Source organism: Arachis ipaensis, chromosome B10, assembly GCF_059453495.1.
Source record: "Arachis ipaensis isolate K30076 ecotype BB chromosome B10, ASM5945349v1, whole genome shotgun sequence".
Taxonomy (NCBI): domain Eukaryota; kingdom Viridiplantae; phylum Streptophyta; class Magnoliopsida; order Fabales; family Fabaceae; genus Arachis; species Arachis ipaensis.
Genome location: NC_142435.1, coordinates 65,339,007 through 65,352,791, shown reverse-complemented (window position 1 = coordinate 65,352,791; position 13,785 = coordinate 65,339,007).

The following is a 13,785-nucleotide window of genomic DNA, read 5'->3' as shown; positions in this document are numbered from 1 at the left end:
TTCAATAATCTAGATCTAGGTTTCAATTCATGCTTTCATCTTCTTCTACCTTTCAATTCTTTGTTGTTACATTCATCTTCTTCTATTCTTTTGTTGTAATTTCCTTTATGTTGTTTCTATGCTTTATTGTAGATCTACTCTTGTTCCTTCTATTTTCTTCCAATTCAATTTGAGGTAATTCATAATAATTGTGTTTCTTTGATTGTTGTTTTTAATTCCTTGCAATAAGTAGTTGTTAGATTTCATTGTTGTTATCAATTTACTTTTCTTTCCTTTTATGCCTTCCAAGTGATTGATAAAATGCTTGGTTGGATTTTAGTGTAGATTTTATTCCTCTTGGCTTTGGTAGAGTAATTAGTGATGCTTGAGTTAACTAATTCCTTTGTTGATTGAAGATTGAAAGTTGCTAATTGATTTAGATACCACTAATGCTAGTCTTTCCCTTGGGAGTTGGCTAGGACTTGTGGAATTAAGTTGATTCATCCACTTGACTTTCCTCCATGACAACATACATACATACATATAGAAATAATTTTGGTGAAAAACAACAAAGAAATTTCCAAGAATTTTATTTTTAGGGCACTCTATTGAATTGATTTGGAAAACTATTTTTATACTTGCTTGAATGATTTTTATGGAACATAAAAGAGAGATAGAACAAAACAACCTTGTGAGTTGTTGAGCCTTAATGAGTGGTTACACATTATAACCATAAATTTTGTTCATTGTGTGCTATGCACCTTCTATGATTGTAATCTTAGTTTTGCATGATTCTTTATTTCCAATGTTTGATGTTAAGATTGAATTTAGCATGATTGAGGCCATTTTTGTATTAAACTCACTCACCCATATGGACCCACCCTTGTATCTACCTTTGTTAACCCTTTTTGAGCTTTTTAATCCCCTTTGTTTTAATTGTTAGCACATCATAATCCTAAGCGGAAAACCATGAATTACCATGAATTACATCTTTGATTAGCTTAGGTTGAAGAGTGTGTCTCATTTAAGTGTGGGGGGAAATTTTGGAAAGCATTGGTAGAGAAAAAATTTTGTTTTGGGTATTTATTGAAAATTTGAAAAAAATAGGTGCACATTGATGTATCAATTTGCTTTAACCATATGCATTTGTCATAGAAAAAGAAAAAGAAATAGAAAAAAATAAAATGAAATGAAAAGAATAATAATAAGAGGGGACAAAAGTTGCCCCAAAGAAAAGAGAAAGAGAAAATGAATAAGAAATGCATATGTGTTTTGAATAGAAACTAAGGCATGAATGTGTGTGAAAATAAGTAATGGGTGGTTGGAATGCATTTTTGTGATTAGATTGATATAGGTTGAGTTGGATACTTGAGCTAATCAAATATTCAATCTCTTAGTCCACTTAGCCATATATTCATCTTACCCTTACCCCAACCCCATTACAACCTTCTAAAGACCTCATGATACTTGCATACATGCATCAAATACTTGTTGATTGTTAGAAGAAAAGCAATTCCTTGAAAGCATGATTAGAGGAGACTTAAGTGATTAAACCCTAAACACGGAGCGTTGAGAGTACATACACACCTATTGAGGGTTCGATCACTCAACTCTGTGTTTCCATACTTCTTATCATGCATTCTTGCAAGTTGCTTCTTTTTAATGAGTTAAATCAATTCTTTAGATTTTGATTGCATTGAGCTACTTCTTTGCTTAGCCCTATATGTCTATATACTTGCTTGGGAATTTAATTGTTTGTTTTCACCAACTCGATAGGATACTATAGTATATATAGGTATATATAGTATATACATACTTGCATGTATATAGATAGTTGCATTCAATAAGTTGTTTCCCTTTGATCACTCTCCTTGTTGGTTTAGCATGAGGACATGCTATTGTTTAAGTGTGGGGGAATTGATAAATCCATATTTGACGATATATTTTAGCTTGAATTGGATGAATTTCATCATATAAACTCACACTTATTCACTAAATAGCATACTTTTGTGTTTGATCCCTAAATTGAACCTAAATGTGAAAACATGCGTTTTTGTGCTTAAATTGAGCAATTTAATCTCACTTTTATTCCATTCGATGCCGTGATATGTTTGTTGAGTGATTTTAGGTCCTAGAGGCAAGAATGGTTTGGTAGAAGTAGAAGAAAGCATGCAAAAAGGGAGAAAACATGAAGAAAACAAAGGAGAAAAGTATTTCAGCCTGTGCCCACACACAGCTTCTGTTCCCACGCACAGGGGTCAAAATCAGGACCTGTGCGTCCACACAGGTCTGTGCCCATGCTCAGGGCAGAATGGAAATCAGGACCTGTGCATCCGCACAGGATGAAAAACAACAAGTGTGCACATGCACAGACCTGTGCATCCGCACAGGTACCAGCGCATGCCTCCATTAAAAAGTCATGTGCTGCGACTTTTGGGGCTCTTTTGGCTCATTTTTGAAGGCTTGAATGCTGAAATCAAAGGCTATATTAAGGGAACTTCATGCCATATGAAGGGGGCTCACTTTAGATTAGGAAAAACACATTAGGAGTAGTGTAGTGTAGTTTTAGGTTTTGCACTCTTAGGGTTTAATTAGGGTTTTGTAGAATTTTATCCTTCAAGTCTTGCTTTTAGATTTTGCAATTTACATTGTAAGTATTCCTTTAATTGTCTCTTTCAATTACCATACTTGTTCTACACTTATTTCTATTTTTACTTTCCTTTATCAATATATGCTTGGTTTTGTAATTTTGATGTTCTTGTTGATGAATTTGATTTTTGATGCTTGTTTTATGTTTGTTTAAGTTTCCTTTTTTGATTTTGATCATTTATAGTTCATAGCTTTTACCATTTTTCCAATTTTGTCATGTTTTATGTTTATGCCCACTATGTGTTTGATAAAATGCCAATCTTAGTTATGGGGTAATTTCCACCCCTTGGCTTGGGGAAAATGAGTATATGGATTACTAGAGCCATAATGTCCAACATTTAGTGATAATTCTTGGGTTGTTAGTTGTTATTGTTTCCACTAACGCTAGCTTTTTACTAAGGTAATTAGTAAGTTAGCTAGGAATTGTGGATTAATAACAATTATGCTCACTTAACTTATCCTTCGATGTTGAGGGTTGACTTAGTGAGATAAATCCATCATAATTATCAGAGTTGTGGTTATGGCAATGAAGAAATTCCATAACTCATCCCAAGTCAAGGTTTCATTTATGTTTTTAACCACATTTCCATCACTTTATAGCATTACTTGTTTATATTACACACATAGTTCTTTTATTCTTTAATTGCAATTTTGCCTTGTTCTTTTATCTCTTTATTTCTTTATTGCTTCCTTATTATTGAAAACACCCCTTGTTTCCCACAACCAAAATTGTATGCACTTATTGTCACTAGTTCCTAGGGAGAACGACCCGGGAGTCTAAATACTTTCGGTTATAATTGTGTTTTGAATTGTGACATTATCTTGAATTAAATTTTGATTGAGAGGATCCATTGCCGGTTTGGACTATACTCACAATGGAATTACTTTATCTAGTCTTCCGAATTGGCATAAATTCTCCTCTATCAAAGTTGCATTTTTGAGCTACTTTGGGCCCGAATTTCAAAATTCTGATTCCCATGGTTAGTCTCTATGTGACGAGCCGGTCCCAAATTTCGAGAGAAAAATTATATTAATATAATATTGATATATTATTATTTCTTCTGCTGTGGTTAATGTTGATCTATGTTTAGTAATATAATAACTGAGCTAGAAATCTACCAGTAATGGATAATACCGGCATTCTTAGATGAACTTAGCAATGCTAATGCTTCATCATATATCTTTTATCCTCATGATTATCATGTTACTAGTATCGTTTATACTAGTAAAGCTCATGCTTATCGTTTAGTCGTGTAATCTGATGTATCCAGTTTTAGTAATTATCTTCAGAATGATATTTTATTATTAAACTCTGATGAGTCAGCATCTTGTGACACGTGGCTTTCCCAGAGTTAGCCACCACATGTTCTCTTTCTTGCTCTCCAAGCAAAGGTTTCTTAAGGAAAAAGTAAGAAACACGTGTATTCTAATACATATAACTTTAGTAATTATCCTTTTGTGAGATATTTTTACACCAAACTTTAGGATAATGCTTATCCAAACCCCACGTTCTCCCATGTATCATTACTACTATCATTTTTACTTTCTAAACAAGTTAGAATTCGAAAATCACCATGAGAAAAAGTGAAAGAACTTCCATGAAACTTCCATGAACACCTGAGCTTCAACCTCCGTTCTTTCTCAAACTAAAATCCCTATCAAAAATCTGATCCAACCAAAATGATCACCTCTTCCTCCTCTTCATTTCTATATCAATTTTCATGGATTAAATCAAGGCATGATGGCTGCTCCACTTCCTTGAAGTTTCAGCCATGGTGGAAACTCAAGCTGATGGTGTTTTCTTCATGTTTTCTCTTCAGATCTCTTGTTCAATCACCATAGGCTCTAAGTAAACGTGATTTCTAACTGCTTTAAGGTGAGAATAACCTTCTTTTCATCATCATGAAGCTTCAGCCTTCATGGTTCATATGGTTCTAAAGTTGTTTTTGATGTTAAAATAGGCATAAAAGTGCTTTTGGAAGCTTGTTCTTGGTTCAATTCATGGCAGCTGTAAAGGAGGTAAGGTTTGGTAAATTAATCAATGATTGGATGTTTTCTTGAAGTGTGAAATCAGATCTTGTTGCTTGAGGCTTGATTTTGAGTGTTTGTGTGATGGTTTGATCATGAGATCTTGTTGTTTAATGCTTGGAAATCAAGTTTTTTATGGTTCTGAAGTTGTTGTTGTTGCTGCTGGAAAACGTGGCTTTCCAGCCATGAAATTCATGATATTTGATGTGTTTTTTATGTGTATTTGATGGCTGAAACGTTTCTCTTTGGTTTGGTCAAAATCAAGTAAAAATTTGTTACTAAAAAGATTGAAAAATTAGTTGAAAATCAAGTTGAAATCTGATGAACTTTTGGAAAAATGTTTTTGGTCTTTGAAGGACAAGAAAAACATTGGTTTTGATGATTTTGGGGTCAAATTATAATTATTAAAAAGTTTGGGGTTGAAAGTTAATTAAGGAAAGGTTAAGGGGCCAGAGTGCAAATATTAAAAGTTAAGGGGTCAAAATACAATTTCGAAAAAGTTCAGGGGTCAAAATACAATTTTTGAAAGTTGAATAAAATATTATTATTTTAATATTAAAATATTAAAGTATTATTTTATTAATAATTTTATTTTATTAATAATAATAAAATATTGACAAAAAGACAGTTTTCTCTAAAAGCTTTAGGAAAGTAGTTTTGAGTCTAGAATTTTCTAATTCTCTTTATTAAATACCTAAGGAAAGGTATAAAAAAGGGTATAGAAGTATGTAAAGTAATGAAACAAGATTTAGAAGCTTGTAATCATGTTAGAAAGAGAGGGAGTTAAAAGCTAAATAGTAGTGTGCTATTGTAATGTTGTGATGTATACAGAGAATTATGAAATGAGATCACTGAGATGTTGTGATGCTTGATTTATGATTGTGGAAAGATGACAAAGATGATTTCTAAGTGATGGAAAGTATGGTTTTATGTGACTTATGAGCCTCCGGGCAATGCTTGAGAACGATTATGTAAGAATCTACTGCAGTGAGGCAGTCAGATAGATGGTGGTGCAACCACTGAGAATGCTTTCCTGGGATACTTAGCTATAGTGCTATTCTGTAAGTCAGAAGACTCTTACAGAGGTATCTAGAAAACACAACTAGCATACGCTCCTATAAGTCAAAGGACTCTTATAGTGAGTGTGTGTGTGTGTGTGCTCCTGTAAGTCAAAGGACTCTTACAGTGAGTGTGTTGGGCAGATATAAGCTAACTAGCTCCACCCTGCAAGTCAGAGGACTCTTGCGTTGGGTATTTTCAACAGGGAAGCCTTACCTGGTCAAAAGACTCCGGGTAACGTCGGGAGCGGGTATGTAACCGACAAATGAGCTCATTACCTGCAGTAGGACCAGACATGCATCATACTTGCTTGTGCATATTGTAATTGGTTTTCCTATGTGAATAATTCTGTTTACTTGCTAATTGCTATACCTGATGTAACTGCTCTTGATTGTGCTTGAACCTCATTACTTGTGATTGTGACTGAAATTGGTTGGGTTGTAGTGTATTGGTTGTGAAAGAGCTATGTTGGCCTGAATCCATGATTGATTATGTGATGGGCCAGAGGCCGTGATTGACTTGAGTTGTGGTTTAATGAGGTATGAAATATCAAGCTGGTTCAGCATAGACTTAATGAACCTATGTTTGAAAAAGGTTGGTCATTCATACTTTTAGGAAACTCTTAAGATTCTTTTATCTGAGAAGGGAGTTTAGATTTCCAATTAATTAATTGATTTCTTTTAAAAAGGTTTTGAATTTTTGTTTGTAAAAACCATCCTTTGCGAAAGATTTAGAAACTTGCAAATGGCCATTATAAATGAACTTAACTAATAACCCCGACCTTACTAAGAACTCCCCAGTTCTTACCCCTCTCTCTCTTCTCCCTTCAGATGGAAGCATGAGTACCCTTCCGTAGTTTGCTGATGACGTTCCACTTGACTTGAGTTTTGAAGACGTATAACATACTTTCCCTCGCTTTAGTAGATTAGAGGGACTAGGTGAGTATAGAGTCCAGGCTAGCCTGGGTGTCAGCTTAGGGACTCCTTGAATAGATCAGGGCCTGGGATCTTGTATGTATATATATGTATATATTTATTACCTAGCTACTTGTACGAGTGTTCTAACTAAGATCTATGATCTAATAAAGGATGGATCACTGAATGATGTCAGTTGCTTGAGATGTATGTATTTATATAAATGTGTGTTTACTTTTAACTGCCTATCTTGTTGTTATTTATGATATCATCTATGTATGTTCATACTTGACAACTTAAATGTTTTGGAAAAAAGAATTACCTCACAAATTAACAATGTTTTAACAACAAATCAGGCTCATATAATAAATAATAGATAATAATTAGGAAGACAACTTGGTAGCGCTCAGTTTTCGGTATGATATAGACATACTAAAAATTGGGTCGTTACATAAGCCACAATCTCACCTTAGTCTTCTACCCCCTTTGATTTTCGAAAATTGTGAGTCTTTGACGTGGCGGAAATTGGCGAGTCAAGAATTGTTATAAGATATGCGTTGCAAGTATAGTTCTTAACCAACCAGAAATCCGCTTATCAATTTAGAAGGGTGTCACAAAAATTAAAATTAAAATACTGGGAGTATGAATCCCAGGTCGTCTCCCAACGAGTTGCAGAAAGGTGTGCTATTTTATTAATTTGATGTTTTCAAAAAGGGTTTGAGTTGAATAAACAGAAAATTAAATTAGAGGAATTAAATAATTTAAATAAAAGCCTTGACTGGGAGTAGATTAGTTGGAAGCCCTATTCTTGTTGAAGTACTCTCAAGATTAATTGATAATTGAAGGTTGTTCTGTTTAGTTATCCCTTACTAGGTAAGGGAAAGTCAAACAAGTTGGAATGCTACTTCTATTCACAAGTTCCAACCCACTCAATTAAAAGGGATTGGTGTCAGTGACTAGAGGAAAATCCAACAATAAACCTAATTACAATTTTTCTTTTTGAGCATTCCAACTCAAGGGTTCATTTCAATCAACTCCCCCATCAAGTTAGGGAACTACTCGCTCATTGTGAATGTAGAATTCATAACATAGGAAAGGGAATTAAAGAAAGACATGATAAATAATAATCAAAGAAATCAATTAAAAATAAAAGTAATTCTTGTATTAACAAATTCTAAAAATAATTCAATAGTAAAATTGAGTAAATTAAAGGACATGAAAGAGTAAGAGCCAAGTAAAGAAAACGAACTAGAATGACGAAGTCTTGATGAGGTAATAACTCTTCTCAATATCCCAATGCAAAAAGCAATAGAAATAAAATCCTAAGAACTATGAATGTGTAGAGAGAAAACCTAGAGGAGGAGTAAAACTAGATCTAAAAACTAAAAAATTGTGTAGAATGAATGTTGTTTCCGGTCTCTGCATGTTCTCTGGCTCTAGTCTGCTTTTTTGGGCCAAAAACTGGGTCAAAACAGGGCCCAAAATCGCCCCCAGCGAATTCTGCAGATTATGCAGATCGCGCTCGTCACGCGATCGCGTCATTCATGCGGCCGTGTCATTCGGCATTTTGCCCTGCCACGCGAGCGCGTCGTCCACGCCTCCGCGTCACTTGTGCTATTCCAATCCGCGCGATCGCGTGAGCCATGCGGTCTCGTCACTGCGATTTCCTCTCTTTCACGCGGTCGCGTGAGCCATGCGGCCGCGTCACTTCTCGCTGGTCATCTCCTCAATTTCTTGTGTTCCTTCCATTTTTGCAAGCTTCCTTTCCAATCTCCAACTCATTCATGCCCTATAAAGCCTGAAACACTTAACACACAGATCACGGCATCGAATGGAATAAAGGAGAATTAAAATACATAATTAAAAGTCTCTAGGAAGCAAGTTTTTAATCATGTAATAATTTTAGGAAGGAAATATAAATGCATGCTAATCGTATGGATAAGTGGGTAAAGATCACGATAAAACCACACAATTAAACACATTATAAACCATAAAATAGTGGTTTATCGACCTCCCCACACTTAAACATTAGTATGTCCTCATGCTTAATTAAAGGAGATAAAATAAATGAGTAGGAACATGTAAAACTCATGCAATGCAATGCAACCTATATATGTGAATGCAACTATATAATTCTTGTCCACTTGATCAATAGTAAATAAGCTCTTCAAAATAATTACAAATCAAATTCCACTAATTCAATTCTTATACAGTAAGAACAGATAAAAATACAAGAAGGTAGCTCATGAAAGCAGGGAACATAGAATTTTAAGCATTGAACCCTCACTGATGATGTATGTACGCTCTAATCTCTCTAGTGTATAGGGCAATCACTCTATCCTTCTCTAATCATGCTCTCTAATTTTTTGTTCTTCTCCTAACCAATCAACAACATTTAATATACCAATGCAAACATCGTGAGGTCTTTTCAAGGTTGTAATGGGGCCAAGGTAATGGTAAGGATACATATATGGCTAAGTAAGATTATAAACTGAATCTTTAATTAACCCAAGCTTTAACATAACCTATATATATTCTATATAACTTTAGAATTCATGCCTAGCTACCCAGAATTTCCCTTTCACATTCCATACTCGTGTATCAACTTTTTATTTTAATTTTATCATACATGCATTGATCTTTGAATTCTTAACTTAGCATTGGGGTAATTTTATCCCCTTATTTATTTATTTAATATTTTTGGTTTTTTTTTTTAACATAAACATAAAAATAAACATAGCTTATCAATGCACATAGATTTTTAATTCTTATAGTTTCACATGAGTAGGTATCCAAATTCCCATTGTATTATCATGACACATTCCCTTATTATCTTTTGTTCCCACAATTTTCCATACTTAATTAGCACACACAATTCTATCTTAAGCTAACCAAAGATTTAATTTGGGATATATAATTGTTTTTCCGCTTAAGGCTAGAAATATGGTAAAATATAGAACAAATGGGATTTAAAGGCTCAAAGTGGCTAACAAAGGTAATTGAAAGGGTAGGTTTAATTTGGATAAGTGAGTTTAAACAAATAATGGCCTCAATCATATGTAAGCATACAAATATAATAAACATTGGACATATAGGATGAAACAAAATATAGATTACAATCATAGAGAAGTAAACACACAAGAATAAAATAATTATGGTTAAATAATGTAACCATGCATAAAGGCTCAAATCTCACAGGTTGTGTGTTCTTTAGCTTAAAAACCATGTTCCAAATACAACTTCAACCAAATTTAACATAAAAGTTTTAATTAAAGTTAGTGAAATTTTGTTCCAAAAATAGGGTCTTAGAGGAAAACTTATTGTCTTTTCAATCAAGTAGAACATGCATGCAACTAACCTATTACTATGAAATTTATCCTATTCTACAAAAGAAAAACTAACTAAATATCCTAATTTATTGGTCTTTAGAGAAGAGAAATTACCTCCGGAAGTCAGGTACTGACCGACCTCCCCACACTTAAGGCTTTGCACTGTCCTCGGTGCCATCTGTCAGGAACAAAGGTGAGCTGGTAGTAGTATCTCCACAGTCGGGACCATCATGGCTTCCTGTGCTGGTAAAAGAAGTGGAGTCCGGGGTGTCTGAGTCCTTGAATTTTCCCAAAATCAGCTCCTTGAGGTATGTGAATCGGTGCTTGTTACGGCGCTCTTTCATCTTAGCTTTGTGTTCCTGCCGATCCAACCTTTCGAGTATCTGATGGAGCAGTTGGTCTGTTGTAGGTGCTTGTGGTGTTGAAGAAGGAATATCTTCAACCGGTTCAGTAGGATGGCTTGTGGCGGCTGATGAAGGTCTGATGTATTTCCCGTTAGGGACATATTGATCATCCCGTGGGAGCATGGCTTTGGTGTCCCCAGCTCTGTAGGAAATTCCGGCTACTGAGACAAGATCTGAGACAAAGGCAGGAAAAGGTAAGTTGCCCGTAATTTGTACGTGTCCCATAGCATTCCGGATGTGTCTTGGTAGGTTCAGAGGTTGGTCTGTAAAGATGCACCATAGTAGAACGGCCATGTCCGCAGTGAAGGAGGACTCGTGAGTGCTCGGAAAGACGTAATGGGACATGATCTGTGCCCATACGCGAGCCTCCAAGGTAAGTGCTGAAGCCGATATTCCCTTAGGGCGGGTACGATGGTATTCGTAGATCCAACGGCTGCCAGGTAGTGCGATAACTCTGAGAACAGCGTCCCAGTCAAATTGGTACATCTGGCGCTTGAGTGCGGCTTCTTGAAAGGCATCCAATCATTCTGGAACAGGGGGAAAACCTAGAGATTTTTGAATGGCCTCTTCTGTAATGGGGACTTGCTTCTGACGGACAAAGACAGACTGCAGGGTTGGTAGGTGGAAGTTGGAGTAGAACTCGACTACCCAAGAAAGATTGACCTGCCTCGGCTGTCTCTGTAGGAAACCCCATTGTCTTTGTGCAATTTGAGGCTCAACAAAGGTAGCAATATGGTTTGGGAGGAGAAGAAGGTATTCATTGTTGTAACTCCTTTCTGCCAGGATGGGGAACATCTGCTCACAGTAGCGATTGGGAAATCGCGCAGTGTCCTTTGCTGGGAAGGCTTTTTCTTTATCATCAACCTTTATAATCCTCTTAGTTCTTTTTGTTGAGGGTTTAACCGCAGTTGAAGAGGGCTCTGCCACTAATGCTCTTTTTGTTCCTCTTCTTGCTGGTGGTTTGGGAGTAGCTTTCTCTTTTCCTTTCTTGGTGGCCATCCTGAAAAGGGAAAAAAGTAACGTAAATTCAAAGAGAAAGAGCAAGGAAGAGGGTTGTATAAGTGATAAACAATGCACGGTAAAAAGGATATTGTTAACACATGGTCGTGACTACATGTGAAAAGTTCATCAATGGAAATATAGCAAGTGCATTGGAGGATAATTAAATGCAAGGGGTTTATTGGCATGCAGGCAAAGGCATGAGTAGCATAGATCAAGCATTTAATTAGTCAAATGTGTTATTACTCATAACAAACTAGCCATCACATTTGTATTGACAATTAAATTCAATTAATACAATAGTAAAGGGAATTTATGAAAAGCAAGCATTGAATAGTAGAATAGAATAATGTAGAAAAATACATGATGCCATATGGGCTTTTTCACAAACACATAACATGCATGGTAAATAAGGTATAGAAAGTATTAAAGTGAACATGCAAGCAACCCTTTAAAAAGGTAATATATAATTACCAAACAATTTTACAACAATCCACAAGCATATAATGAGAAATAATGACTCAAATAAATTTCCAACACCAAGTAAAAAGGAAAAAGAAAGAAAAAGAAAACATGGATAATGAAAGTAAAAAGAAAAGAAAAGAAGATAACATATAAAAATAAGAAGAATAATAGAAAAGTAAGGGGGGAAGAAGAAAAGAAAACCTTGTTAATGGGGGTGAGAGAGAGAGAGTAGAAAGTGAGAAAGAAGGAAGAAGGAAGAAGGAAGAAGGAAGGAATAAGGAGGGAAAAGAGAAAATAGGATTTGGGGAAAAGAAAGATAAGATAATTGGCAAATCAGGGAAGCTGTGCGGCGCAAGCGACGCGGTCGCGTGTGGCACGCGGTCGCGTCGGTCACGCGGTCGCGTGACCCATTTTATGCTATTGGCGCGAAGGCAGCCTCGCACTTGCACAACTCTCTGTTTAAACTCTTATTGCGCCAAATGTTGGGTGACGCGATCGCATGGGGCATGCGATCGCGTGAGTGGCCATTAGAAGGATATGACACGGACGCGTGAGCCATGCGTCTGCGTGGGAAGAATTGTGCATTCAGCGCCAATCCAGCACCACTCTAGCACAACTTTCGGTCGTGCACCCTTTTCACATCAAATTCCAGGGCTTGCGGCCGCATGAGTGATGCGGTCGCGTGGGAGGCCAATGTTCCCACCCGACGCGGACGTGTCAGTGACGCGGTCGCGTGGGGCGATTTGTGCCACGGGCACGCCTCCAGCCATGCTCTCGCGTGACTCTCTGTTTGTTTTATTATTTTCTCCAATCACCTGCAACGCGGACGCGTCAATGATGCGGTCGCGTCGCGTGAATTTTTTTTTTTAAATAAAAGTATGTAAATGTAGATGCACGAAATGTATTAATAAAGAGAAGAGTTATTGAATAGGAAAACTAAGAATAAAGAAAAGAACGATCATACCATGGTGGGTCGTCTCCCACCTAGCACTTTGCTTTAACGTCCGTAAGTTGGACGCTCCACTAGCTCAGTCTTCGGCTATGTGGGGATCTTCCAAGAGGAAGATCTCGAGCTCCTTGTTTTTCTTCATCCTCTCTCCATGGTACAGCTTTAAACGTTATCCATTAACTTTGATAAGTTCAGAGCTTGAAGGATGACTTAGTTGAAAAACTCCGTACAGTTCGGCCTTCTCTACTCTGTATGGACCTTCCCATCTTGATCTCAACTTGCCTGGCATGAGCCTCAGTCGAGATTTGTAAAGGAGGACTAAATTCCCAGGTTGGAACTCTTTTCTCTTGATGTGCTGATCATGTACAGCCTTCATCTTCTCCTTGTATAGTCTTGAGTTCTCATAAGCTTCTAGGCGAAGGCTTTCCAGTTTTTGTAGTTGCAACTTCCTTTCAGCTCCAGCTTTCTCAATTCCCATGTTGTACTCCTTTACTGCCCAAAAGGCTTTGTGCTCTACTTCAACAGGGAGATGACAAGCTTTTCTATAAACTAAGCGGAAAGGACTCATCCCAATGGGTGTTTTGTATGTTGTTCTATATGCCAAGAGTGCATCTTGTAGCCTGGTGCTCCAGTCTCTTCTATGTGGTTTGACTATCTTCTGCATGATATACTTTATCTCTCTATTTGACACCTCGGCTTGCCCATTAGTCTGAGGATGGTAGGCTGTTGCAACCTTATGAATTATCCCATGCTTCTTCATTAATCCTGTTAGTCTCCTGTTACAAAAATGGGTGCCTTGATCGCTCACGATTGCTCGTGGTGATCCAAAGCGACAAATAACATGGTTTCTCACAAAGGAAACAACAGTGTTAGCATCATCAGTATGGGTAGGAATTGCTTCCACCCATTTGGAAACATAATCCACAGCTAACAATATATAAAAATAACCATTAGAATTTGGAAATGGACCCATGAAGTCAATGCCCCAAACATAAAAAATTTCACAGAAA